Raw genomic sequence first — 6,497 nt, forward strand, 5'->3', positions numbered from 1 at the left:
CACTAGGTGGACCAGGACCAAATGTATCATTTTTCTTTGTGATCTGCACCAAATAAACCAAACGAACCGAACTACAAGTGTGAACACACCCTTAGACTTGAAAAACACACTGAGTGAATGACTAGATTCAAATACGAATCATTTTACTCTTGTAAACCAATCTTTTTTAAAAAAAAATAAATTAGGCATACAATCGCTCCTCTTACAGGGGCTTTGATGTTGCAGAAGATCAGATATTAATAATAATATTTAATAAAATGCATAAAACAGAAATTTGCTGCTTGTGACAGCATGCTTTTGCAAAAATATCTTCAAAAAAAATGAAAGAAAGGAACTATTTCTCATGCATTGTGGTACTCTGTTGACCGTGTGTCGAAGACTGACACAGAAGAGAAGACATTGTTTCTTTGCGCACAAAAAGTATTCTCATAGCTTCATAAAATTAAGGTTGAATGAGAGACGTCACATGGACTATTTTAATGATGTTCTTACTACCTTTCTGAGCCTTGAATGTGGTAGTTGCATAGCTGTCTATGCAGGGTCAAGAAAGCTCTTGGATTTCATCAAAAATATCTTAATTTGTATTCCGAAGGTCTTACTGTGCGTTCACACCGCCGCCGGCGAGAGCGTCAAAATGGCCGGAAGTCATTCATTTTCAATGTGAGCCGGCGGCGAGAAGCGGCGAGAAGCGGGAGAAGCGGCGCGGCACGTTTTGGACGGTGTGGGCGTCGGGGAGAGTTGAAGTCAGGTCAACTTTATGGTAATGAGCTATGACGCGGCTCGGCGGCAACCAATCGGAATGTAGAAGTTCACCGCTTGAGAGGTTTCCAGAGAACGCAGTCCTGTAAACTTGGTTCCGGCCACATTAGTTCCCAACGCTTGTTTTTCAGCGGGAATGCAATTCATTTGCTCAAAACAACACTGATTTGACCAATTGCAACCAAGATGGTTTGCAATGTAGGCTGCACACAAATTCATGTTAATGTTAATTAAAGACCAAGGCTAGTAAATGTCTCCTATTATTTTGAAATTACACTAGCACTTAACCATGAACACAAAAGCCACACCACACAAATGGCTTTTAATTGGTTTATTTCGTTAGCAAACATGTAACTACAATTAAATTACATTTCTTATTTTCACGTTTAAAATATTTAATGAGGTTAACTTACACCCTACTTGTGGTCAGTCTGCACAAGATCGGCATGCTTGTTTGCTTTGCGGCCGCTTTAAATACAAGACCAAGCGTTCGATCGTCAGAGCGTCAAAGAATCTTTGCACAGCGTTGTTGGCAGCGCGCCCAGAGCGAATTTTGACGCTCTCGCCGGCGGCGGTGTGAACGCACAGTTACGGGTTTAGAACAGCAATAATTAATGACAGAGTTTTCATTTTTGGGTGAAATATCCCTTTAAAATGGTTATATTAACAGTAACCATTTTTCAGTCAGCTCACAAAATAATAATTAGTGATTAATAATAATAACAAATGATAATGATAATAATAATAATAACAACATTATAATATATTATTGTTATTAAGGAGGAGGAGGATCTAGAGAAAAAATAAAAGAGCTGCCAGACTACAAAGCAGGTGTTGATAACAGGTGGAGATTTCCTCTCACACCTCAGAGAAAGGATCAGAACAGAATAAGTGGGGCATGAACAGAACTAAAAAAACATGATAAAGTTGCTGAAAAGCTTTGGAAAGTTCCAGCAGCTCAACTGGGCAGGAGGGGGAGGATAACAGTGCAATCACAATGCTGTGGACGTGTAGACCTGCAGCCAATCAGCAGGCAGTCAGCACCTTTATTCATCCCATACGGAAATGTAATATATGTGCTTATATGAAATACCCATATATTGAATACATGTTTTATATATGCCATATCCATATATGATTCCTATTAGAAAATGGAACAATTTCATATATTGACATATAAGTCTACCCCATACAAAAATATATGTTTATGTATGTATAATACATGTATTGCCATATATGAAATGTATATAATTATTAATATATGTGATATATATGCATGTTTTTATTATGTTATATACAAATTAGACATATATGCATGAAATATATGGTTTCATATATTTAATATTTTAATATGTAATCTTTGATCCTTAAATAGAGGTTGTAGACACATGTAAGACACTCTACAAAGTTGCAGTGCATTGCACATTTCACACCTTTAGCCTTAAATGTTAAATGGTACAGAAAGCTACACAAAGAAGCATCTTTATTTAAACAGAATTTATTTAAATAGAAAAAAAAGTTACTGACCTGCACAATCAAACAGGACAAAAAAGAAACAATTACATATATAACTGATCAAAACACTGAATAGGCATAAGAAACAGAACATCAATTATAGTGGTTCAGCTAAAGGTCTACAGGTTTGTATTCCCACAGCTTGGTTAGCTTTGGTTTATTGCCATCCCCAGTAGGCCCCAGGTGAAGAAATTTCTGGATTCCAGCATCTGGAAAAAAATAGTAAAAGTTAGGTTTTTATAAGATAATTACAATAAATTTTCTGAACCATATATGATTTCAGGAAAGGCACCACATTCAAAAGCAACTTTTTAGCTTTGGTAGTGAACCAAGTAGTAAACTTACTTTAGTAGTAAACTTGATTTTAGTCAACATGATATTAAAATATAGAACCTGCTTAAGTCTTGCAATCCAACATTGTATCAAAGTTTAATTTAGGTTTTTAGTTAGAACTGTGCCTATATCTTAAAGTGATTAACTACTATAAAATGACAAATATACTGAGTATTAAACATGGTTGGTAAAGTTAAAGATTATTTTAAAAATGCAGAATACTCATTATTTATGTAATAATTATAAATTGTAGTTGTAAAATATTCCCAGATTCCACAAGGACATGGCAGAACAACGACAGAGCACAGCCTGCATGCCCATTCAAATAATATGTCTCTATACATGAACAACTAAACTATAGTAACCCAAATGCTCAATGACAGAGTTCATAGCTAAGGTTACAATTTAATTTGCTATTTAGCATTAATGAAATAAAGTGTTTACATTCATAATACCTAATATGTGCATCGAGAATGTGGCCTGGAGAAAAGAAATAGAGGGGTGGAACTATGACATGGGTTTTTGAATGACAATTTTGATTAAATCCCCTAAAATAAACTTTAATAATCTATAGTGCTTAAAGTCATGTTAAAAATAAATGTTTACGGCCACATGAAGCTGTTAGAAAGCAGAAAGATTGAGGATTTTCTAGAAGCAAGGATAAAATAATATTTTGTGTACCCACCCTAACAAAATGATAGCTGAAATGTGGTACTTCATTCACTAAAATAAGTTTAATCTAACCATATCCAAAAACTCACTCACTCTACTGTTATTTAATAGATTAAATGCACTAGAATTGTATTAAATAGTACATGGAGACACATTTTTAACTAAAATATTTTGTTGATTTGATTTGTTTACATGTATACTGTAGATGCTAGTTTTGGTTTCAATAAAATATTTAACCTTTTCTGTGTAGATGCTCCATCATTCACATCACTGTCATCCACATCTGCAGGTTCGGCCTCCCTTTCTATTTTCTGAGAATTTCGGGACTCATTACCTTGTCATGGGACACAAAAAAGAATAGCACAATTATCAGCAACAATATGAACAAAATTTACTACGATAGATTAACCTTATGTTTAAAACCCCACAATCACATCCTTTAGTGTAACTTACTGTACCTTTATGCAACATGCACATGCATGTGCTTATGCACCACTCTAGGCATGAGTCACTGACATGTCAATGCAGTTGGTGCAATATAACCAAGTACTGTAATTTACTATATGAATTCAAGGTGCTTGTATTTAAATAATTCCATTTCGTGCATTTTGTATAGTTCTAGTTACTACATCTCAGAGATAAACATTATAATTTTCATTAAATAATTATTTAATTTTAATAATTTCCAAATGTGGCATTGTTTATCCAGTGAAAACAATGAGCTCACAGTATCTCCATACAGATTAACCGGTTACCCAAAAGCTAACATTAACTTTAACGCGAACACATTGCAAAACACATCAATGCAGCTGTAATCATAACATCATATATACAACAATGACAGGGAATATTTAAAACATTAGCTGATCTATATAGAGACAGAGGCTCTTGTAGACCAAAACAATCATATAACACTTAAAGCGTGGAGTAAATTAGCGTAAATTACCTGCACCGCTGCCACATCCAAGGGCGTTTCATCCTTTCACTCAGTGATGTCGGTCTGTCTTCGTGCCCGTCTATAAAATCATTGTCGTTTATTATGTGAAGGAATAAAACATCTTACCGCAGATGACTGTTTGTTTAGCCGCAGCCATTGCTCAGACTCTGCCGTTAGCGCGGGTGTGTTTAAATTTAGGCGCATGCGCAAAAGCGCTATCGTGACGTTCACACACAATCGCTCATGTATTTTAATGAAATGCGTTTTAGTTCATTGATGATGAGAGCACATATGGACAAACAGTTACATGAAGTGTCCCCTCAATAACTCTATAATACAAGTAACTTTTAGTACATTGGCATTTTTGAACAGGTTATATATTCATCTTTACTTTTTTCCCCAGAAAACTAAATTGAAACAAAATAAAGTTAAGCAATGAATTGTGTTATATGATTTACAATAAGCAGTATCTTTTAGGCATATATGGTTAATAAACTTGCATAAATTCAATATATACATTGGTAACAAATGGTCAAAACATAGAGTACCATATATAATTTTGATATATATTGTTAACATATATGGTCATATCATATAATACAATATACCATTTTAATATATATTGTAAACATATATGGTCATAACATACAATACCATATAAAAGTTAAACATATATATACTTTCAATATATGTTTATATACAAATTGTACTATGGGAAATTCATATATGTTATAAACATATATCTACATATATCCAGAAGATGGATATATGTGATAATAATATATTGCCCTATATTTAACATATATGAGAGTAGCACTTCTGATATAGGTACATATATGTCATATATTACATTTCCGTATGGGATCCCTCCTTTTCTCTCGGATTCATGCTGTCCTTTTATTATAGGACGCAGATATCAAGTACCCGCTGGCTATTGGCCCTTCTTCACACGCTGAGCTCGATTTTGGAATGGAGAAATTGCTGCTTTATCCTGACATGGGAATACAAAGCCTTCTTCAGTCTCAATCGATAAGGTTCCGGCTCTGATAGAGAATAGGGCACTGGATCCTCCCCTTGGTAATAGAGTTTACATCTAGTGCTTTTCCCAAGCAGAAACTGCTGTGATGCCTTTACCAAAACACAGTGGTTTGATAAAGTTTATCAAAACAGGTATCACAGCAGAACTATCAAAACAACCTGTTTTAAAGAAATAGTTCACTCAAAAATGAAAATTCTGTCATGTGTCTTGATACTCTCATGAACGCACATCGAAGATTGGTGTGGATGAGAAGAAAAAAGTATTCTCGTAACTTCAGAAAATTACGGTTGAAGAACTGATACCGCATGGACTATTTTAATAATGTCCTCACTACCTTTCTGGGCCTTGAACGTGATAGTTGCATTGCTGTCTGTGCAGGTTCAGAAAGCTCTTTGATTTCATCCAAAAATATCTTATTTTGTGTTCCAAAGATGAATGAAGGTCTTACGGGTTTGGAACGACATGAGGGTGAGTAATGAATGACAGAACTTTCTTTTTTGGGTGAACTATCCCTTAAAGCATGAAAACAAACCCGGAAAAAAACATGAAGATTTGGAGAGGAAAACAAGAGATTCTTAGTGCAATTATGGTATTTTGTGTAAACTGACAAATAAGGATTACACTGCCTTGCGAGGTATTCATACCTCTTCATTTTTTTCTTTTACGTTTTATGTTGCAGCAATATGTTAAACTTACTTTTTTTCCCACATCAGTCTACACTCCACACATCATAATGACAAAGCACAAAACAGGTTTGTAACAGCTTTGCACATTTATTAGAAATAAAAAACTGAAATGATCCAACTTCATAAGTATTCATACCCTTCTCTGGGACAGTTGAAATTTAGCACTAATACCACTTGTAGACATTACTACACTTCAAGTGAAGTTAAACCGTAGCAAATTCATTTGAATGAGCCTGATTTGTAAAGGAACACACCTCTCAGAAACTAACAGCTAAAATTACATATCAGAGCAAAAACCATGCCCTGAGGTCAAAATAACTGCCTGTAGAGCTGTAAACAGGCTTGTGTCAAGGCACAGATCTGAGGAAGAGTTCAAAAAATAATTCTGTTGCCTTGAAAGTTCACAGAAGCTTTAGCCTCCATTATATATAATGGAAGACACTTGGAACTAGGACTCTTCATAGAGTTGGCCTCCTGGCCAAACTGAGCAATTGATAGAGAAGGGCTTGGTTAGACTCCTGACCAAGAAGCTGGTGGTCACTTTAGTTGAGCTCCA

The 6,497-nt window shown here is 35.0% G+C and overlaps 1 long non-coding RNA gene across 1 annotated transcript; it reads right to left on the bottom strand.

Moving 5' to 3' along the window:
- Positions 1-2,415: 2,415 nt before the first annotated feature.
- On the bottom strand, positions 2,416-4,358 carry LOC127155131 (uncharacterized). Its single transcript, XR_007825535.1, has 3 exons — positions 4,226-4,358; positions 3,517-3,613; positions 2,416-2,483 (listed from the first exon to the last, which is right to left on the bottom strand). It is a non-coding gene; the product is annotated as an uncharacterized LOC127155131 (long non-coding RNA).
- Between the last annotated feature and the right edge of the window lie 2,139 nt (positions 4,359-6,497).

Source organism: Labeo rohita, chromosome 23 (assembly GCF_022985175.1).
Source record: "Labeo rohita strain BAU-BD-2019 chromosome 23, IGBB_LRoh.1.0, whole genome shotgun sequence".
Lineage (NCBI taxonomy): Eukaryota > Metazoa > Chordata > Actinopteri > Cypriniformes > Cyprinidae > Labeo > Labeo rohita.